The following is a 24,502-nucleotide window of genomic DNA, read 5'->3' on the forward strand; positions in this document are numbered from 1 at the left end:
TGTCACCAGTGCAGTACAGCGTCATCATATAACTGGCATGGCAATGATCAGGGACACTGACTGGTGACAGTGTGAAAAAAAAAAATATATTTTTTTTTTAATTTTTTAAAAAAAATGTTATTTTACATTTTTTATTACTTTGTTTTCTTTTTTTTTAAGATTTTTTTTCATATTTCACTATGTCCAAAGTAGTACAATGTTACCATAGTAACATTATACTACTTTGGGGAAGTGACGGGTTTTTTGTTTTTTTTTTACACAGTTTGCTTATAGCAAAGAATTACTTTGCTATAAGCAAGCATTTACCTGACTGACATTGATTCATTCAGGTTTTTTCTTTTTTTGTGCTTAACTGTGATTTGGCCACAGCTAATCACATGACATGTGCATGTGATTAGCTGTGACCATTCACAGCTAGACACTAGTATACAATGGATGGCATGAATGAAGCCATCCATTGTATACAACTGTCATGTGACCTGCAGTGATTGGTCACAGCAGGTCACATGGTACCGGCAATGGGGCCGATACTCAGCTCTGTCATCGGCCGTGTCCGAGGTACATGGCCGGTGATAGATCGTGCTGCTGCGCGGCTCTGCAAGCGCACAAGCTGCGCATATGCGGGAGTACGCCATATGGCGGCCTCCCGGAAAGCTAGTGCATTTTTCCAGATGCCATACGGCTATAGGCTGGGTGTCAAATGGTTAAAATAATAATAATAATGTTTTTAATTTTTTGAAAGGTTTTTTCTTTTTTTATTACAGTTTTTTCTTTTTTAATGTTATTTTTACATACTGTGACCAGAGCAGTACAGTGTTACCATAGTGACAGACACTGTACAACTCTGGGGAGGTAATCAGTTTTGTTTTTACACACTATGATTGCTTATAACAGTAATAACCATTTTTTAATGAATGGAATATATAGTGTGTACTATTGTGAAGCTGTGATTGGCTACAACTATCATATGGTACAGATGCAATGTGATTGGCCATGTCTACATCATGTGATCACTGTGACCAATCACAGGGATCGACACAATAGTACAACTGAATGGGTATGAATAAAGCCACTCACTGTGTACAATTGCCATGTGATCTGCTGTGATTGGGCACAATGATCATATGGTACTGTCAGTTGGCCCAGTACACTGATTTGTCAGTGACAGATAGCATCATAGTGCCCCCCTTACAGTGAAGAAAAGTATTTGATCCCCTGCTGATTTTGAATGTTTGCCCACTCACAAAGATATGATCAGTCTAAAAATCGAATGGTAGGTGTATTGTAACACTGAGAGACAGAATAGCAACAAAAAAAATTCAAAAGGAATGCATGTCTAACAAATTATGCACTGATTTGCATGTTCATGAGGGAAATAAGTATTTGATCCCCTATCATTCAGCAAGATTTCCAGGTGTCTTTCATAAAGGTAACAAGCTGAGATTAGAAGCAATCTCTTAAAGGGAGTGCTGCTAATCTCATTTTGTTACATGTATAAAAGACAAATGTCCACAGGAGCAATTGATTTTATACTATGTTGTGGAGTATTCTCATATTTCCATGCACATTCCCCTGCTGCCGATATTTATGGTGGAGTGAAATGGCAACATCATACTGTATATCCAGGATTTGAGCTAATCACTAGCAAGCACTATATGACTTCTCATTTTGAGGGTCATACCATTGCAGTAATCCTTTGATCTGGGCGCTGGTGTGGGAGCACAGAGTGTGTTGTTTTTTTCACCTGGAGGAGTTCTTTACACTATATCAAAATTATTTCATCTACAATTCACAGTGGAGTTATTTTTTTGCATTTCTACTACAGATACACATACTGGACCATTATTGTTTCTGTTTTTTTTTTTTATTTGATGTTGCCATTTTGTATTTAATGGTATGTTAGCTTGCTGGAGTAGTGATTTTACCCTTTAGCACAATTTTGTATTTTAAAGTATACCTATCTTTAGTCTCCAAAATGAGACACCATTTTTTTTTACTTCCAGTTGTTGAAAGAATCTAGATAACTTCCATTTTGTATTATGTACGCCATTTTAAGTATTAAGTATTAAGTTAGCTTTTTGTAGAGATATTAGAAGTTTAATGAAACTGTTTTCAGTTGTTCAAGGATGTATCAACAGAAGCTAACACGACCCTGACAATGTTTTTGTCTGTCTGTTTTCTCTAAAAGTTAGCCAAAACAATTTGTACCAAGAAATGTATATGTCATGTTTCATGTAGTCAGCTCATGATGGAAAGTTACAAGTTACAGTTTTGAAACTCGCTCCCCCCTCCCTTATGATTATCTGTAGTCTATATAATCTTATTAATGTCTAATAAACTTTGAACATCTCTGAACATAAGCTGTCGTGATTTCCGTGTTCAAGGGGTGTTCCCAGAATTCTGCTGATAAACCAGGAATCTCTCCACAGACCGGGGGTCTCTGAGGGGAAAAGAAAATCATTCCTTTCAGCTGGGGGCTCGTCCAGGATGACCACCCACCTCACTTGGTAAGTAAACCTTTTGTCTTTTTATGACTAAAAGCTCTTTCTTGCCCTGTGTTGAGGGAAGGTCTTGAATCATTCTGTATTGTCTATATAGACCCGTGATAACCTGTAGCTGCTTTTGGTAAAGCAGACTTAACTCTTTGGTAAGAGTTACAAAATAGTGCACTATAATATAAAAAAAAGGTGTTTTGGTAAACACAGTTCTCTGTTTTTGGTAAAACAGTGAAGAGATAACTTTGGGAAGTTATCAAGAGGTTAATAAGTCTGTGGAGCAGATTCTGGTTTATCTGTCTTTTGCTTTTTCTTTCTGTTGCGTAGAAGTATAAGATAATTTGTTGTGTGGAACAAAATAAGATTTTAAGCTAAAATTGTTTTATCCACTGTCTAAATATGGGTCAAGGAGGTAGTTACCCACCAGGTCCCCCAGAAAAGGGAGAAAATTGTAAGGATTATGTTGCTAGAGTTTGTGGATCGGACTATTATTTAATAAATCCCTGGGTGGATTGTATGGCAGGCTGGACAGAAGCTATGGGGAGTACAGACCCATTCCCAAGAAAGGGGGAGAAAACTGGTTAAAATGGTCACCGTATTGGGTTGATAATAGCAAGGGAAAGTTCAATTTGATTTTCTCTTTAAAACAAAAGAGGAAGTTGAAATTGGATACATTAAAAGTATGCCAGGAAAAGCATCAATCTGAAAAGACATGCAGACCCAAGATTGGACTGAAAACAGTTCAGACACCAATCCCACCCCCTCCGTATAATATATATCCTTCATTAAGTGGTTTTAAAAATGCTGCTGATGATGATTTTTTGATTAGTTTGGGGATGATTACACCCCAGCCTAATGCCCCTCCAGCCCCTGCTCCTGTCCCTGCGCCACTTCCCGTCCCGGATCTACAACCAATACAGCCAAGCCCCTCCACTAGACCCAAACAGATCATTAGTATAAAATCACCAGAGGAGGGTAGCCAAGTTCAAGGCATCCTTACAGAGAATAATGACAACGAAGGAGAGTTGGAATACAAAGAACAGGGACAGGTAAATATAATAAAATTACAGAAAAAGGATGGTCAATGGAGAAGAAGTGACACCAGTCATAGAAAGGGCAGAGAGAGAGGTGGAGGAATTTAGAATGCAGCTTAGATCCATGGATAAGAAACTAGAGGGAAAAAGAGAAGATGAGGGGGCCGTAGGAGGAAAGGAGTTGGCTATATTGACACTACCTTTTCTCACAGCAGGAGAACTAATTCTAAAAAAACCCATAGAATTAGAAGATATTAATAAGAATATTAAACATTGTCCCAAGCCTACAGTATCTCCTGGAGGTACACTTGCTTATTTAAAAAAGGCATGTTTAGGAAGAAATTACACACAGGAAGATATGAGATTGATCATTGATGGTATTCTGGGAAATAATCCCGCTTGGGATTGGATAAATGTAAAAAGCATTAGTCACATAGAACCAAGTAATACACAGGCTACTGCCTATAAACTGAACACCACAGAAGGGAGAGAAACTATGTGGGAGGAGCTTGACACAGAATTAAAAAGGGTTTTCAAGAATAAGGCTTCCCTCCCTATTGCTACAGCATGTAAACAGAAGGTAGAAGAAACTGTTTCTCCTTACAACACACCTATCAATCCTGTTAAGAAGCCGGATGGCTCTTACAGGTTTGTACAAGATTTGAGGGCCATAAATAATTTGGTGGTTCCATTAGCCCCAATAGTGCCTGACGTGCCATCACTCCTTACCTCCATTCCGTCCGATGCAGAATATTTTACAGTGATTAATTTAACAAATGCATTTTTTTCGGTTCCTGTGGACCACCAGACAAGGGCGCTATTTGTATTTATATTCTGAAAATCGCCAGATGAGCTGGTGTAGAATGCCTAGGGCTATGTAGATTCGTTTGCAGTCTACTCACTTGCCCTCCAGACCACACTGAGGTCCTGGACCCCTCCCAATGGTTCGGTCCTCATTATATATGTGGATGACCTATTGATTTGTAGTTCAAGTCAGGAGGCCAGTCAGGAGGATAGTTGGTCTCTGTTAGAATGGTTGTCAGGGAATGGTCACAAAGCATCTAAAAAGAAATTGCAATGGTGCCAAAAACAGGTTGAATACCTTGGTTTTATTCTAAGTCATGGTGAGAGGAATGTCAGTCACAAAAGAGCTGCGGCTCTCGTGGGTCTGCCCCGCCCACAAACAAAAAAGGACATTTCTAACTTTTCTTGGTATGATTGGTTACTGCCGCCAATGGATACCTGATTGTTCATTTTATGATCACACTCTGAGGTCTGCCACACTTTCAGAATCACCTGACATTCTCATATGGTCAAATGAAATGGTTGATGCCGTTGTGTACCTGAAGAATGCTATGGTAACGGCCCCTGGTCTTGGACTACCTGACTATAAGAAAATGTTTCATCTGTATGCTAGGGAAAATTGTACAACCATGGCGGGGGTCCTGGCTCAGGAACATGGAGGCAAGCTCCGCCCTGTAGCTTTTTTTTCCAAAGTAGTGCCAACTCAGGTTCAGGGCATGCCTGCTTGTCTGAGAGCTGTTGCATCGTGCGCAATTCTGGTGGGGATGGCTATTTCTTTCACATTGGGACATGAAACTACCCTACACACCACACACCAAGTGTCCTTACTACTGAAAAACATACACACTCAACACATGTCAGCACAAAGGTTGAGCGGATATGAAGTGATTCTTCTATCTGATCCCAACTTGATTATTAAATATTCTTCAGCAAATTCAGGTCCTGCTCCAATTTTGAATGCCCTACTGGGGCTAAAGGGGGAACAGGGTGAAGTGGCACCAGAACACAATTGTATAACCCACATACAGCAAGACACTTCCCCTAGGCCTGACATGTCAGCTGTGGCTCTTGATGGGGCCCCAGATGTGTTTGTTGATGGCTCATGTTCTAGGCCAAATGATAGTACTTACCATGCAGGATACGGCATTGTGCAACTTCCTGACAAAATATTCGAGGCAAAGCCAATTCCATATCAGTCAGCCCAAGCAGCCGAACTGATTGCCCTTACAAGAGCATGTCAATTATTTGCAGGACAGGATGTCAACATTTACACAGACTCCAAGTACGCCCATGGTGCTGTACACGATTTTGGGGTCATTTGGGAGAGAAGAGGATTCATTGCTGCTGATGGCAAAACCATATCTCACTCTTCTTTGATATCTGATCTACTCAAAGCCATACAGTTACCAAAAACATTAGCCATTCTCCATTGCAGGGCACATACAAATCGCAGAGATCATATTGCCAAAGGAAATGCATTAGCAGATAAGGTAGCAAAGGAAGCCGCATTACAACAGATGGCCAGTGAGCAGATGCCTTTGCTCACTTCAGGCATCACAACCACCCCACATGACCAGATGTATGCAGATTTACAGAAATTTGCTACAAAAATCGATTTAGCAGACTGGGATGGTTCTGGAGCACAACTAGATCCAGCTTCTGGTCTAGTGTGCTTAGAGGGGAAGCCATGCATTCCCATATCAAGTGCCCCATTGTTCATTGCACAGTACCACGGTCTAGGACACAAAGGATGGAAAACAACATGTGAAACATTATTGCAGGATTTTTACATTACAGGCTTATCTAGGTTGGTGAAAGAATATGTTTCTAGGTGCATTACATGTATAAGGAATAATCCACAGAACCCAAAGAAATCACAACACCAGCATCTAGTGTACCCAACTACACCTTTCACCCATTTACAAATAGATTTTACCCACATGCCAAAAACAGGACGATTAAGGATAAGTTGAGGAAGGCCACTGGAGGAACCTATACCCACTGGAAGAAGATGTTACCTGCAATTCTAGCAGAGGTAAGAATGACACCTAATAAGACTACAGGGTTATCTCCTTTTGAAATATTAATGGGAAGACCGTTCCCCACTCCTTGGGCTAGACAGCCACTTATGTTAGAAAGAGGGGACCTTGACCTGGTACAACAAGAACATGTGAGAAAATTGATTCAGAGTTTAGATAAGGTTGAAAGAAATGTTGCTCGCACTTTTTCTTTATTTTTCAGGAACCAACACACCTTTTCCAAGTGTGGTCCGCCAACTCGCTAAAGACAAGAAGCAAGGCTACCCCTTTGGACCACCTACTACGGTGATAGCGGTTACCAGAACGGCTGTTCTGGTGGAAAATTCCCAGTCCTGGATCCATGCTAGTCGAGTGAAGAAGGTGAACCAAACACCTGAGAAACATGAGATGGAAAAAGGAGGTGAAGTATGAGAGAAAAATCCTCGAAGAGTGGGTGAAGTAAGTGAAAAAGGCCCTGAAGATGAAATTTTTTACTGCCCCTCATGGTGCTTTGAAACTCTGGATCCTATTGGGCACACTGACTGTGCTCTTTTTCCTGCCAGTATGGATCCTAACTAACTGTATTTATCACCCTGAGGACTTGGGTCTAATAAAAGGTATCTGTGGTCAAGGACTAGATTTAAATGAGACCCAGATAACCAAAAGTGAAAGAAAGTCAAAAAGAAAGTTTTGAAGAGAACAATCCTTTTTCAGGAAAAATGTTGATGATGCAGTTTAAATCTGCTTATGCTCAAAAGTCAGGTTCTGATAAATGTTGGATATGTAGTAAGTTACATCCTAGCACATATGAAATTCCTCTTCTGGCCGCTCCAGTCAAAATATTTTTGTTAATAAAAGGGGATGTAAGTATTGGTTTGACCAATATTACTTCTAATGCCACCATATCTTTTCCAACTCTGGGAGTCACTCAACTCCCCGATTGGTGTTTTAGACTGGGGAATACTTCTCACAAGGGAAAGGGAATGTGCTCTCAGTCCATATTAAACATATCTGATCCTGGAAGGAGGGATGGAACTTCTTCTGTGAAACTCTGGCATGTAAATGGTAAAACCCTGAATGAAAGTTTAGAAGGGATACAAGATAATGTGGGGAAAGCTATGTTTGGAAAACTTCTTTTTTATTTTACACTTGTTGTCACCCCTGAATTTCATTCTGCAATACAAAAATTGCCGATCTCCTTGGGAAACAATACCTATATCTGTTGTGGTAAGATCTGTTACCCTTGGATACCGAGTAATGTCCAGGGCTGGTGCTATGTAGCCCAATTAGTGCCAATTATGGCAGCTATAGACCAGAAGGAACACCAGGTAAAAGCCAGTACATACCCAAAATACCAACTAACTCTGAGACAGAGAAGGGAAACCAAACAAGAAAAGGTAGATCTATTCTCTACAGGGGATAAGGTTTGGTCATGGTTTCCTACTTACACTGGATGGGGAATAAAACTTATGAACAAAATAAATAATTACACAAACATTATTGATGACATACTGGAGAGGAACTCTAAGGACATAGGGTTGCTAAATACTGAGACCAGAGCTATTAGAAAACAGCTGGAGATGCAAGAATTAGCTATTGAAAGTATGAGTGCTGCTCTGACAGGTTTGTGTGAGTTGACAGAGGATTATGAATGTTGTACTTGGATATATAATACCACAATGACTGTTCCGGATTATTATGAAATAATAAAGCAACACAGGGAACAGGTAGATGGTTTGATGGAAGAAGCTAGAGCTATAGGAAAAGATGGATGGACTCCTTTTGATTGGTTAGGATCAGGATTTGGTTCCATCTTTTCATGGATGAAAGGTATCGCGGTAAGCATAGTCATGATATTGTTTTTTGTTTTATCTTTATATCTATGTTTTAAATGCTCATTTTATTGCATTGCTAGAGCTACAAAGCCGCAAAATACAAATGAAGGTTATCTAGCTATGTACAAAAAGATGAATGAAGTAAAGAATTGAGATCATGTTCATGATCTTAGAGGGGATTGAAAGAATCTAGATAACTTCCATTTTGTATTATGTACGCCATTTTAAGTATTAAGTATTAAGTTAGCTTTTTGTAGAGATATTAGAAGTTTAATGAAACTGTTTTCAGTTGTTCAAGGATGTATCAACAGAAGCTAACACGACCCTGACAATGTTTTTGTCTGTCTGTTTTCTCTAAAAGTTAGCCAAAACAATTTGTACCAAGAAATGTATATGTCATGTTTCATGTAGTCAGCTCATGATGGAAAGTTACAAGTTACAGTTTTGAAACTCGCTCCCCCCTCCCTTATGATTATCTGTAGTCTATATAGTCTTATTAATGTCTAATAAACTTTGAACATCTCTGAACATAAGCTGTCGTGATTTCCGTGTTCAAGGGGTGTTCCCAGAATTCTGCTGATAAACCAGGAATCTCTCCACAGACCGGGGGTCTCTGAGGGGAAAAGAAAATCATTCCTTTCAGTTGTAATGTACTTGTCCCTTCTTTTATCAATTTCCAGATGCTATATGACTGCTACAGGCATCCACAACCACTTTACGCCTGACCATATGTGCGCGAAGGGATTGTAAACCTCAGACATGAAAAATGAACAAAGAGCATTTCTCTATAGTTTGTACTAGCCTGAACCCAAAGCACAAAGTGTGGTTCCTCTCTGATCCTTCTGCTGTCTGCATGAGTCACTGAAAAAACGCTAAGCTAACACAGCAGCAGGTGACTGATAGCCTTAACTCCGTGTAGTTTTCTATAAACCTGTAAACATGTGTAGACTGTAGAAAAGGGGGTGTCCTTTCTAATCAGCAACTCTGTGCTCTAGCTCTGCTGTGTGTGTGCAATGTCAGATTGCCTCCACACGCAAACACTCTTCTAGAACTGAGAAAAATTCTTTGATCTGTATGTTTTTGTTTTTATAATGAAGTAGAGAAGAGATTGCTGCAGATAATTAGGTATAATTTATGTAGAAGGTTTTGTTTAATCTCTGTGACTAGTCACGTCATTGGGTATATACAAGGGTTTACAACCACTTTAACTGCTTTAGCACTGCCCCATAGCAGAAATACTGCTGCAGGGCAGCAGCTGTGTGCAAAATCACATATATATATACGTTATTTTGCATTTCCTACCCATGCTGCCATTCGTGGTTGCGGCTGTCAATCACCTGGGCTTGGCCAATGATTACTCACCGGCGGCCGGTGATTGCCAAGCATCTCTGGTGGGGGGGAGAACTGTTTGTAAACAAAACAGTTCTCTCCCCTGTTAGCTCCTGCACACTGCTTTGCATAGCACAGCCATGCAAAGCAGTGTGCTTACAGTTAAGCACTAACACAGCACACTTAGTAAAATGGAACACAGCACACAGTTAACCATTTGATTGCCCCACATGTTACCCCTTCCTGCCCAGTGCCATTAGTACAGTGTCAGTGTTTTTTATTAGCATTAATCATTGTATTGGTGTCACTGGGGATGTCAGTGACACCAAGTCAGTTCCCGCCAGTGTCAGATTGTCCGCCGCATTCTCGCAGTCCCGCTATAAGTCGCTGATCACCGCCATTACAAGTAAAGACAAAAAAAAAAAACCCAGTATATATACCGCCATTTGTAAACGCTATAACTTTCACATAAATCAATTAATTTACATGTATTGGAATTTTTTTAGGCAAAGACATGTAGCAAAATACATTTTGGCCTAAATTTATGAAGAAATTTGATTTTTAAAATGTTTTTACTGAGCATGTTTAAAGCAAAAAGTAAAAAATATTGTTTTTTTTTTCTCAAAACTGTTGGTCATTTTTTTTTATGGCACAAAAGCTAAAAAATGTACAGTTGATCAAATACCACCAAAAGAAAGCTCTATTAGTGGGAAAAAAGGATGTACTTTTCATTTGGGTGCAGCATTGCATGACCTTGCAATTTTCTGTTAAAGTAACGCAGCGCCGTAACGCAAAAAATGGCCTGGTTAGGAAGGGGGGTAAATCCTCAGGAAGGCAAGAAGTTAATACCTGTTTTGCAAACCTGAAACTTTTTGCATCTTCAAAAAAGGAAGCACATTTTTTTTAAATTTCACATGCAATGTGCTTTCTCTCTCCTTCAGAAATTGTGGCCTATCCAATAAAGGCGCAAATTTGTGCTGCAAATCTGTGCAATTTTTTCATTTAAATCCTAAACAAACACGATTTTTTATCTTTCCAAATGCAATATACCTGCTCAATCGCTAAGAAATTTCAGTGTGTCCCAAGAGGCTTAGTAGCTGTGGTGCAACACATTAAAAATTTTCCATTATCAATCTCTGAATCAAAGCACTGATTATTATTTCCAGATGTAATATGCCCACTCCATGGCTCTATAATTTAAAGTCTGTCCATAAAGGCTTACGATCTGTTGTGCAAATTTATAACATTTTTACACCTTATAAAAAATACATTTTTTTTTTCTTTTGCAGATGTATTGTACGTTATCTTTAACCACCAAAACTGCAATCTGTCCAAGAAAGGCTTAAAAGGTGTGCTGCAAACTGGTGCATTTTTTTCTTTTAAATCTGAAAGAAATAGATTCTGTTTTTTTTTCTTCTAGACATAATATGCAAGCCCAATCTCTAAGAAACTGCAAAAAGGATTAATAGTTGTGGTGCAAAATGGTAATTCTTTTCCCTTTTTAGCCCCTGAATTAAGACCCTATTTTAATTTCCAGATGCAACATACCTGATCAGTTTCTCAGAACATGCGGCCTGTCCATACAGTCTTAATATCTGTGGCGCTAAATTTTAACATTTTTGCCTTGACAGTCTCTGAATCAAGACTCTAATTTTTTTTTCTAGGTTTAATATGCCAACTTAATCTCCCTAAAACTAAATCCTGTCCATATAGGCTTTAGATCTGTGAAGCAAAGTTAACATTTTTACATCTTCAGACTCCTAAAAAATACATTTTCTTTCCAGATATATTGTGCTTTCTAGGTTGTGACCTATCCAAAAGAGAATTAAAAAGTATGCTGCAAATCTGTACAATTTTTTTCATTTAAACTTTAAAGAAATAAGCACATTTTTTTTCTTTCCAGATGTTATATTCCGACCCAATTTCTAAGAAATGGCAGCCTTTTTGTAAAAAAAAAAAAGATTAATGGTCATTGTGCAAAACTGTCTTCAGTCTCTGAATCAAGACATTTTTTTAAATCTCCAGATGTAATATGCCCACTTAGAAATTGAAGCCAATCCATGCAGGCTAAAGATTTGTGGTGCATACATGTAACATTTTTCCAGATGCTTTCTGCTTGCTAAAGCCCTCAGAAATCGTGGCCTATCCAAGAAATGCTTAAAAAGTGTGCTGCAAATATGTAATTGTTTTTGTTTTTTCTTGGGGAATAAACAAACTGAAATCTGCCTGTTTTCTCCCTCTGAAATAGCAGAATAGCAAAAATACGTAAAAAACTAGCTGTAAATGTGTACTACATTTAGTCATCAGTATCAAAAATACATTGTTAATTAAGATGAAATCTGCATGCTCCTTCCTTCTGACATAGCATTTTAGCTCAAAAGGAACACATACAGTCCAACGAACCAGTTCTGTGTTTCTTGCTTTTGGTCTTGGAAAATTTCACTCTAATTTAGTTATATAAACACCTGCTGACTCTCTCTGTCTTCCACTGTAGTCTAGTAAAACCACTTGAATGATGTACAACATGTCTGTGAAATATTTCTGGCTCTTGATTTTTTTTCTTCAGAATAACATATGCCTCATGTCTTCCTCTACCATAGTGGCCAAATACAAATGTGTGTGCAATTTGCAATGAATCTGTACAATATAAATGGCTGCTGTCTTTAAAATATCACACCCCTGTTATTTCTTGATAAAACCAAATTATGTATATCTCCCTCTTAGGTTGCTGCCCTGGGCTCCAGTCTAACTGCTAACATATTCTCCAACCACTGTACCATAATGTATGTTTAGCTTTTGTTTCTGTCCTTTTATTTTTAGTTTACCTTAACAACTGTCTCATCTGTGGAATGTGGGTTTGTGGTTCTCAGGTGTTTTGGTGAACTCTGGGTTGACATTTTGGTAAAGTAGTTGTAAAGGTTCAACGTTTTTTACCTTTATGCATGAAGGTTAAAAACCTTCTGTTGGCAGCAGCAACAGTAAACTAAATTATTACACATACTGTACAATCTGTGTGATGCCACAATAGGATGTCACTGATGTTATCCCTGAGAATTTCAATGTTCTGTAAAACTACATACAGTTTTGTCATCCTTTAAACAAGCTATTTGAAGGATTTTTGTATTTTTAATGATGGTCTTTATGTGGCAGGAAAAGACCCTCTTTCCACTGAACAATAAATTAAAACAGTTTTTTTCAATGGGGCATGTCTGACAATTCCTTGGCAATTACCCAAGAAAATGGGCAGTATGGATTTCTAAGATTTAGCCTATGATGACAAAACAAATCACAAACTGAGTGCTGTGGAACATCCAGCAGCCAAAAGCTTTCCACTCCACAAAAGGTCAAGAAGGTAAATATAGTATTTGCACACACATGCAATGGAGGACTAAATTAAAATGAATTTTTCCCCTTTCCCTAAATTTCACATCAACATTCATCTCTGCTGATTGATGTGAAATTGTCTAACATTTTGTGAATGTTTTTCTACTTTATTTACCTTTTTTCTCTGGCCCCTAAATCATTCACATTCCAAACTGCCCCTACATACTCTGTTGTGTCACAAGTACAGACTTTGCCACAGCAACAACTCTAAGCCTTCGGTATTCTTCGCAACTATGTCATTCCGATGATGTCGTCTACTTAAACCTTGAGCACAACATGTAAAAAGTGTAAACTTTCTCATTCACAATAAAGAATACAGTAGTTTACTTGAGTTTCAGTCTGGATTTGCTTTATGATTTTCGAATGCACCGTTACCTACTTTTGTGGAAAATTGAATGTCAGTTCTTCTGTTATCCATAACCCAATATACCCAAAAAGTGACAACAGGATTATTTTTTGTACTGGCAATAACCTTTATCAGTTTCCAAATGCCAAAAATACTATAGTAATTGTTGTCATTTGATGCAGGTTAGTTGCCATCACAGCTTATTTGAGTTGGCAGTCTCTTTGTGCTCATATTTGCCAAACCAACTATAAGTTTACTGATTTGCTGCCCTAAGTGCAGGGGAATTACTGTAATGGTAAGATGAATTAAGGCCAAATCAGTCTCTAAGCAAGGTAGCAATTTTGCCACCCTCTCATCCCCCCACACCCCCCCAATCCCTTCAAATGGTATAAATAAGGATTGCAGTAAGTACAGCAGCTGCCCCTTCAGAAACCAACTGCCTACATGTGCATCCTATTTTGTGAAGAAGATGCACAACTTTGACCATTTGTGCCATCCCTCTGGTTTACCGCAGGATCATGAAGTATGTATCTGGGAGCCTTAGATATCCGTTGGGCCCTAGGCTCTTTCTTCATTTGTACTGTGGATGATCTGGCTCTGCTCTACTGTTTAATATCAATGTCAGTCTATGTTAGAGCAAAAATGACACTACTGTTTACATGTCATTTCCTGGGTGTGGAAGATCATGCAATGTGCAGTTATGCAAAGAAAAAGCAGGCTTACCTTTACCTGCAGTTAAAGTATATATAAACCCTCAACTTGTAAACCAACCAGTTAGTTTAAAATAGAAATTAAAGGCAAAACATTTGTGTAAAGATATAAAAAAATATAAATACCTCTTTTCTCTTTTTTTATAGGAGATCATATCCCCTCTGTTCTCAGTTGCATAAGAGCCGGGGGAGGAGAAACAGCATGACACCGAACACCCCAGTGAAAAGCTGTGCAGGGGGGGTGGGGTTTCAGGACAAGACTGATCATTGGAGGAGAGCAGGCTCAGTTCCCAGCATAGCTAGAGAACTCACCATGTTGTGTTCTTCTGCTTAATGTGGTCAGGTTTTAAAAGGAAAGCAGAGGGGCTGTCAGAACATCAGGGATTTCATACAAATGAAGCAATACAAAGAGAACAGGGTACATTTTCTTACAAGTACATGGGAAAGCAGGCACATTTCAGGAATATGACATTGTTGGGTTTACCTATTTTTAAAACTCCTCCTGAAGTTGCTGATCTCATTGGCCTTTTTCATGTTTTCAATTTTCTGAACAAAGAGCTCAATACTTCCAATAAGAACATTGCATTGTATTGCAGCAAAATATTCTCTTGCTGACAAAATTATGGTTGACTTCTTGTTTTGATAGCCAAAGTTAAGATTTTGCATTTTATTTTTTGTTTTTGAAAAAAGCCTTTCTAGCATATTTTCACAAATCCTTATGTTTCATGTCATTGATCTAATGTGGCCATAATAAATCAATGATATCACGAGCATCCCCACCCCCCACTTGTACATCACATATGGGATGGGGAATCTCCTATCCACATCCTACCTGCATTGGCCCAGCAATGACTTTTGTGTTAAAACCAGTCCCAAGCTAATCTGAGACTCCACTGTAACAAGAACCACAAGAACTGGGACAACAATGGTCATACTCCCTTAGTAGTGTTGTCTATTGTGACTCTGTGCAGGGGGCATGTTGTGCTTCTGGCTAGGGATGGGCTTGATGTTCGAGTCGGACATATGGGACACTTCCATATTTCCCATTGGATTTATAATAACAATTTCAGTTGATAGTATTTGTTGAATATGGTTTTAGTATTGTAGACATTAAAGTATAACTAAAGGCAAAACTTTTGGAGAATGGAGAGTGATTAGAACACCTGTCAGTTTTGTATTGCTATCTGTGGCTCCATTAAGAAGATTTACCCTCTCTATTTTTCTCTAAAGTAATAGAGGGGAAATTTTCCAATGGGGGCACTAGTTCTGGTGACCTTGAGGTCCCCAAGGAATTCCCTTAATTTGCAGGGATTTCCTCTCACTTCCTGTTTGTCTATGGGACAGGAAGTGAAGTGAAATATTCGCAAAAAAAAAATTACAGGGGTTATAACCTGCACTTGCTCTATCCAAAATAAAAAACAAATTTTGCCTATAGTTCTACTTTAAGTCCCCGTGCACACTGCAGCTCAAAAAAGCTGCTTTTACAGGCATTTGAGCTTTTATTCTCTGCCTATAAACTTCGTTCTATGTTAGCCTGTGTCCATGCATTTTCAGGAATTTAGAGAAAAAATAAAAACCATCACTTGTGCAATCAGGAGAACAACTTTTAAGCATAAAAAACACCCAAAGCACCTTAATGTGCACTAATGTGCATTAATGATACGTGTATTCCTGTGTTAATGCATTCTAATGGCCAGAATATTTGCCAATGAAATGTATTAATGCCAGATGCAGGGATGTACATTAACATACATGCAAAACAAGGGTTTTAATGTGTTTTTGCTGATGCTACACTCCAGTAGGAGAAAAAGCATCAATAGCATACAGTGTGCATGAAGCCTCAGAAAGATATCACCGCTCCAAGCCTGCAAGGAAATCCCTCACCTCTGGTGTTCTGGGTACTACCATAGGGAGTCCAACCATTCTCCCCGATCTCAGTAGGAAAGCCAGTCAGTAATGTCAGATCACACGCAACTTTATTCCCCTTTCTATCATTTCACCAAATACGGGTTTGATCACAGAGAACTGGGATCAAAATATCATGGAGCTTTGGACATTAAATAAAATTAAAAGGCTGCAAATTACAAATGCAAGGAAAAAACAGACACAGAGACTGATACAGGAAGAGAAATGATTTATAAAATAATTTACCATGATGTGAACTGTTCTGCTACAGTTATAACGCATCATGTTTTGAAATACACTAAATTTAGCTAGTTGGAAATATTGTTCACACTAAACTGAAATTCTGTGCTTCATTGTATATGTATTATAACACATGAAGTGATATTATAAAGTTTAGAAAAGAGCTGTGTAGATTTTTGGTTATGGGCACTAGGTGGAGGTAGAAACCCTAAAACCATACTGTTATAATACAGTTCTCGGATACTATGGTAAAATCTTCAGATTTGTTTAATCCTGTACTGACCTGAACTAACAAATACTTTTGTAATAGGTATCTATTTATAACAATGGAAATATATTTTCCAATAGTTTTGCCTTTCATTTCAAAATACCCTGGACAGGGTTTTTTCTGATTATTGTTTTTTTTTCTAAACAAACGTCAGATGTTTTTTCCCCAAAATTTTGCCATCAATTTATTGTCCTTAAGCAGGAGTAATCTATTCTTTATAATGATAAAAAGATTCCCGGCCACCCTATAGCAGAAATACTGCTACAGGGCGGCACAGGTGTGCACAATCACACTTATATATATATATATACGTGATTTCGCATTTCCAGACAGGGGGTGTGCGAGCGCCCTACCTGCGCCACCATTCACAGCCGCAGCTGTCAATTACCGGGTCCCAGCCGGTGATTACTCGCGGGCACCTGGTGCTTTCCAAGGATCTCCGACAGGGAGGAGAACTGTTTAGTTTACTGACAGTTCTCCTCCCTGTCAGCTCGGGCACACTGCTTTGGATGGTTGGCACAGCACGGCCATCCAAAGCAGTGTGATTACAATGAAGCACACTGACACCGACCCCTAGTAAAACACTACAAGCACACAGTTAACCCTTTGATCGCCCCTCATGTTAATTCCTTCCTGCCCAGTGCCATTAGTACAGTGTCAGTGCTTTTTTTTAACACTGATCACTTTATTGGTGTCACTGGGAATGTCACTAAATCAGTTCCCCCCAGTGTCAGAATGTCCACCACAGTCCCGCAATAAGACGCTGATTACCGCCATTGCTAGTACCAATTAAATAAGAAAAAAATCCCAGTATATATACCGCCATTTGCAAATGCTATAACTTTCATGTAAACCAATTAATTTACACGTATTGGGATTTCTTTTAGCAAAGATATGTAGCAGAATACATTTTGGCCTAAATATTGTTTTTTCTCAAAATTGTCGGCCTTTTTTTTTACAGCGCAAAAAATAAAAACCGCAAAGGCGATCAAATACCACCAAAAGAAAGCTCAATTTGTGGGAAAAAAATAGGATGTAAATTTCATTTGGGTGCAGTATCGCATGACTGTGAAATTGTCAGTTAAAGTAACGCAGCGCCATGACTCAAAAAATGGCCTGGTCAGCAAAGGGGGTAAATCCTCAGGAAGGCAAGTGGTTAAATACAACTGCAATTAAAAAGAACTAAAGAGGAAGTAAATATATGCATTAAAGTGCAGACTCCCTAATTGTCAGCATGGCTGCATGTCATAATGAAAGAATAAAAGAAAAATAGGAGGATTGGAAGAGGTGAGCCAACTTTTGACACAACCAATTGTCTAGGGTTTGGAGGAACGTGTAACACTTAATCAGGACGTCGGCCTGAGGAAGGAGCGCACATGCTCTGAAGACGCGCCATATTTTGAGATCCGGTCCCAAGTGACGACATCATACAGAGCCTCCCTGCACCTCTCTGCTACCCCCAAGCCCTGGAAACCACCGGAGCGGCGGGGACACACAGGAGTACTGCACAGGATCATCAGCCTCACTGGACCTCTCACATATCGATATACCTGTTTTTATCTTACTCTTGTGAGTGTGTTTGTATCATTAAATCAACCTGCTTTTAAAACAGTCTACACTTAGAGTGGCACCGCTGTTTCTCTTCTATCAGTCTCAGACTGCCTGCTGCAATATCGCAGTCCTGCTATGAGTCGCTGATCACCGCCATTACTATTATAAAAAAAAATTCTAGTATATGTACCACCATTTGTAGATGCTATCACTTTTGCATAAACCAATCAATATACTCTTATTGAGATTTTTTATAACAAAAATATGTAGCAAATACATTTTGGTTTTCAATATATGAAGATTTTTTTTTTTATTTTTATTGGATATGTTTTATAGCAGAAAGTAAAAAGTATTGTTTTTAAAAAAATTTTTTTTTGTTTATAGCGCAAAAAATCAAAAACCCAGAGGTGATCAAATACCACCAAAAGAAAGCTCTATTTGTGGGAAAAAAAATTATATAAATTTCATTTGTGTACAGCATTGCATGGCCACGCAATTGTCAGTAACGTAGCACTGTATAGAAAAAAATAGCCTGGCAATAAAGGGGGGTAAATCTTCTGGAGGTCAAGTTGATAATATGAATAATAATAGTTAGCATTGATTATTATTTATAATAATATAAATAGAATATACAATATTATCATATAAATAATAGTTCATTTATTATTATTTAAATGTATTTTTTATTTAAAAGGTATTTTTTGTTTACACTGGAGACTGTAAAGCATTGCACCTGCAATCAGTGGATTGTGGGTGCAATGTCAGGCTCCTTCAGACACTCAGGACAGCTCTCTGCCAATACCTCCATATGGGCAGACAGTTACTGAGCTGCAGGAAGAGTCAATGAACTACCAGGGCACTGATCTGTGTCCTCTTAGTTTATTGAAAACTACAAGCTGTCTGCAGTGGTGGCAGACAGGACTTGTAGTTCATTCATTCAAATATCTCTGTGAATGAATGATAAAGCTGTGCAAGTGGAGCCCTGCATAGCTAATTGAAAAAAAAATGTGACAGCAAGAGCTGGAGAAGAACCCGCTTTTAATGAAAATTACATTCCCCAAATATATCCCTGCAAAAGAAGACAGTAAATTCTCACTGCTTCCAAACACTAATGCAATACTGAGGACCAGCAAGCTGAATATAGTATTTTTGTTCATGGGTTTAGATACACTTTAAACATGAGGTACTAGCCAACACAATGGGCACCCTGAAAAGCATTTGTGTAAATAACAAATGTTCAGGGAAAGCATTTGCAATGTTGTTCAGTAAGTATACAATCAATCACCAGCAATGCCACGGTACAAATTTATGTCTGCACAAACCCAACTTCATCTTATCTTAGTGTGAGGATAATGATTTACATAAATAGACAGTTTTCACCAGCATGCAACACAAAGCAATGCAAAACTATAAAAGAAAAAATATACCTAATTTAAAAGGCAAACTTTGACCTGGGCTTTGCTAAACCACCAAACTACATAAAGATAAGATGTTAATATCTTTTTTTTGTTTGGGGGGGGGGGTAAACATATGGGGTTGAAGAAATTATGTAACAGTAGCTTTAGGAAAATATAACCAGTAAACACATTTTTTGTTTGTTTCTTTGTTCCTAAGTAAAATGTATGTTGAAGTTTCCTACCAAATTAAATCCCTTTGTTGTCTCCAAAACAGATGTGTAGTATGTTGGGGCACAATACAAAAGTGAAACATTATTTGTACAAAACAGCCATATCTCTGAAATAAAAAAAAAGAAAAGAAAATGATCTGTATTGGCAATTTTTACTGAAATGCAAAACTCGTAAATACAAAAAACACAATTAGGAGATATTACTCAGAGCTGAAATTCGAGTGTGTTTCTTATCTATTAGGGGTTGATTTAGCAAGGAATTAGATTGTTGCCTTTGCAAAGTGAACGTTCACTGAGCTTAGTAAATAAGGTGATGTGGTATTTATATCACAATTACGAACATTATTTGTATTCTCCATCACACATGATTTGCTATTCATACTGAACACCTTTTCATCCTAATGTTTTGTACTAACATTTATTTATCATTGTGAAGAGAAGAGCCCCCTACCCTTTTATCCAATTTACTCCTATTATTTATAAGTCAGTTTTTTAACCTCTCTAGCGGTATGATTCTTTCCGATTTTTTGTGCTGAAAGCGGTACCATTTTTTTGCATGGAAATATGTAGTTTTTTATTGTAGGCTGTAATTTTTAGGAATAACTCACTGAAATCTGTACGAACAAGAGTCTATTAAACATCCCGGATATGATAAAACTTGAAACACGAAATTATAAATTATAATTTAATAAATAATCATAAAAAATAATAATATAATAATAATAAATTTAATTCAATAATATAATCAAACCAAAAACACTGAAATTTGAAATACAGAGTCAAATTTGCACATCGCTGAGCAAAGTCGCAAAATCGTTATCAGTGTCTGATGACGAATTTCCCCACAAATCATTATCACTCAATTCTGCAAGTGGTTCTGATTTACTATCGCTGCTCTAAAACCGCTTTTTGGACGCCATGGACTTTTCTAAGTTTCCAGGCAGAAAGAACAGTCAAAATGTAGGCAGGGCACAGGACAAAGCAGTAGAGACAAAATATATGTGAAATGCATTGAAACAGCAATGACAGCAAAAATGAAATTTTTTAAAAATTTCAAATTTCCCGCCCGTACGTCCCGACGTCACAGGGACCGGAACACGGAAGCCGGATGCCGGCATCGGCCGGAGCAGATGGCCGGGGATGCTGCAGGGGACAGATCGCGGGAGCGAAGGACAAGGTAAGTGCTGCAGGGACCCCCTGAGCAACGCCACATGGTAAACCCGAGTGTAGCTCGGGGTTACCGCTCTTGGTACTCAAATTTTACCCCGAGCTACACTCGGGAATACCGCTAAGGAGGTTAAAGTGTTAAAAAAAGATTTTATAAGTAAATCAGATTTTTTTTTATTCTGTGTCCTTTGTTAGAAGAATAAGCAGGGCAGCCTTTTTCTCACCTCTAAATCTAAAATGGAGAAAGGAAAGTGATTTTAGAGATGCAGCACAGTGGTTAGCACTTCCGCCTGGCAGTACTAGGGTCATTGGTTTGGATCCCAACCACGGCACCACCTGCCTGGAGTTTGCATGTTCTTCCTGTGCCTGCATGGGTTTCCTCTGGGTACTCCAGTTTCAGTGGTTAGCACTTCCGCCTGGCAGTACTAGTGTCATTGGTTTGGATCCCAACCACGGCACCACCTGCCTGGAGTTTGCATGTTCTCCCTGTGCCTGCATGGGTTTCCTCTGAGTACTCCAGTTTCCTCCCACACTCCAAAGACATGCTAGTGGGTTAATTGGATCCTGTCTAAATTGGCCCAAGCATGTGAATGTAAGTTAGGGACTTTAGATTGTACGCCCCTTGAGGGTTAGGGACTGATGTAAATGTAAAGCACTGTGTAAATTGATAGTGCTATATAAGTACCTGTAATAATAAATGTCACACAATTCACCAATTCCACAGTAGCCTTAGATAAACATGCATTTATACAATTGCTATTGTCTCATATGTAATCATCACTTTTGCTTTTAAGCATATGATTGACAGTGCTTTGTTATATCTTTTAGACAAGTGGCAAGAAAAAAAAATTGTTGATCCGTCCAGAAATCTGGTGAGCCTGTCTCTTCCTGTGCACTCTGCAGTGTTACCTGTAGGTGTTACCAGCCCTGTCCCATTCACCCCTCTGAATTACAAGAACATCTTCCCCATGTTAAATCAGCAAATTACAAGCTTAGATGAGATTTAAGTGATTGGGTTTACTTTAAAGCATATCTAAACTCTCACAAAAGAATTCCTTGTTGTGAAGAGTCCCAGACTTTGTAAAAAATAGGATTGTTTTGTTGTTGTTTTTATGTAAAAAAAAGAAATACAGTTTTCCGCTTACCCTGTTTATGTTTTTAGTTACTATGCTGAGCACATCCTGCAGACTTTTTGTATGAACTTTTGGAGACGTGTATGCTCTGGCAACGGCTGAACATTACAATTTTTTAATGGAGACCACAATGGAACATGCAAGTGTACTGTGCATTGGCATAGCTGCTCAGAGTTCAACTCAGGGGTATGCAAAAAAAGGGTGACAACACTGTGGCTGAACTGAATAGGCATTGTGCCCCTAGAAAAGGTATTTCCCATGTATACACCTTTCTTTCAATCTGAACTTTAATCTCCTTGTATTTAGTTTGTCCCTACCTTCCCATCATGATAATGCACAGTTTTAATTATTTTTTTTAATATTTTTATTAGATACCTAATTTTGACCAAATTATGTTATCATCAGATCTTTTTGCTTCTCTATGTTATGCAGGCAGTTCACGGCTGCTGGGAGAAGCAACAGGGTGTAGCTACTTGCCTCAGTACTCATCTCAGTCCTGATGCAGGCAGTAGGCTGGCATTTTGAAACAATTATTAAAATGCCTTGATGGGTGGATATCAGTCTGCAGGAGTAGTAATTTCTAGGCAAATTGCTTTTTCAGAAGATTGCTTTTGCATTTGTAATGATGTGTTTGCATGATTGAACACACTCATATCCAGTGAGGTTATAACCCCTGTTAGTTTTTTTGCCATGCGTGTCCTGTTGGGGAGACTTACCTTCACTTCCTGTCCCATAGCCTAAACAGGAAAGGAGAGGAAATCTCTAGAAATTAAGGTAATCCATTGGGGCCTTCCAGGTCACCACAACTAGTGTCCCATTGGAAGATTTCCTCTCTATTACTTTTCTGGGGACAACCCAAAATGTGGGATTTTATTTTACTTTCACTTTCACTGGCTATGGTAAACAGGGCAAATAGAGAGGGTAAACCCCTAATGAGGGCACAGAAAGCAATAAAAACCGAATAGGTGTTCTAATCCATCTCCACTCCGTCTAAACCAAAAAAAAAAAAAATAAGAGTTTGCCTTCAGTTAAACTTTAAGTGAAGACTCTATTCCAGGAACAGCCAATAGAAAAAAAGGGGAGAACAGGAGAATAAAAATGCAAACTTTATCATACTTTAAAACTTGAAACTCACTACTGGTGTCTATAAGATGTCACAGAAGACAGTCCATAAGTCTATCTTCAGAGGGGAAGGCAGCAACATGCACCAGTCTTTCTTACCTCCCTTTGAGAATGTTGTTGGTTTAGAAGATGAATTCTCTTCCTTTGGCAAAAGAAGTACCAGTTCAAATCAGTGTTAACAACTGCCAGTAAATTCACGAATAGTCTGTCCATGAATGTTTGATATGGACATAAAATACCAGGAAGAACACAGCTGCCAGGAGATGGATAGATCAAACAGTCCCACTGCCCGCCACTAAAGTTCCACCTCCCGCCACTGCCACCATGGTTGGTTGCTAGGACTACCAACTCTCTGCTCTATCTCCCTCCCTCCACTCTCCCTCTTTCTCTCCACTCTCCCTCTCTGCTTTCTCTCCCCCTCTCCCTCTCCCTACACCCCCCACTCCTCATCCTGACTTCTGCACTTAGCACACTGTGTTTTATGATACTTACTCCTGCTATCAAACATGTTGTATGTGTAGCACTACCCCCTTAGGGGTTGCTGAGTTTTGGGTCCCCCTAAAGCTCTGCATAGCAAGGAAACACATATTTTCTTCCACACTTTGCACACTGGAGTCAGTAAACAGTACTTGAGCTTGGTTTTGTTGTTTTATTAAGGGGATAACAACTTTGATGGGATCTAGGGGTATATGGGATGCCCAAGTAAACTGCAAACTTGAGGACAACTTATAGCAACTATGTACAAAAATGTGAACAAAAATGCTCTTTCCTCTAAGAGCATGCAAAGCTCTTTGGTGTACCTCCTCAGACCCTAGATGAATTCTCATCTTCACCCAGCTGCCTGAGGGTATTACTAGGACAATGCAGCCCAAGAGCTGTAGATTTAGAAGTCCCAGATGAAGACTAGTTGGGTATTACACCTGACCTCCCTCTCCCTTTATCTGGCCTACGGGGTAAAGGAGTACTCACTCTGTCTTTTCCTGTTTGTCGGTGGATGCCTTCAGGCCTTATGCTGGGTTAGCTGCTTCCCTGCTTCAAAGGTCATCCTCCCAAGGAGACGATGGGACAGAGGAGATCCTCCCTTCTAGAATCCTGCTTGGAGGTGGGATCCCCTCCCTGGGGCCCCCTCCCAGGCTCCTCACTCCAGCCTTCCTTTCAGTCCATCTTCCACCCCACACTACTCTGCTGCACAGGCTCACTTTTGACAATTGCCCTGGACACCTTGCCCAGCCTCCTGCCAGGGAATTGGCAAGGGTACCTTAAACATGTAGATCTGGGCCTTCTACCCTCCTCCACCCATCTTCCAGAAAGTTCTCTAAGTTTCTGGAAGGGTGGGAGAGCTCCAGAACCCCCCAGCCTGTCCTGAGGTGAACTCCTGTCTTACTAGCAGGCTGACTCATCCCAGGCTGCTACTCAGTCTCTGCCTAAAAAGAAAACAACAAGCGGCTATCTGGCTAATCTGAAGGTTGTTACATCTGTAGTCCTAACCATCTTCCCCTTCCAACATTTCCCTAGGTCTTTCATAATCTAAAGC

The sequence above is a fragment of the Staurois parvus genome, unplaced genomic scaffold (assembly GCF_062004578.1).
Source record: "Staurois parvus isolate SC_StPar_1 unplaced genomic scaffold, SC_StPar_1.0 ptg000011l, whole genome shotgun sequence".
Classification (NCBI taxonomy): Eukaryota; Metazoa; Chordata; class Amphibia; order Anura; family Ranidae; genus Staurois; species Staurois parvus.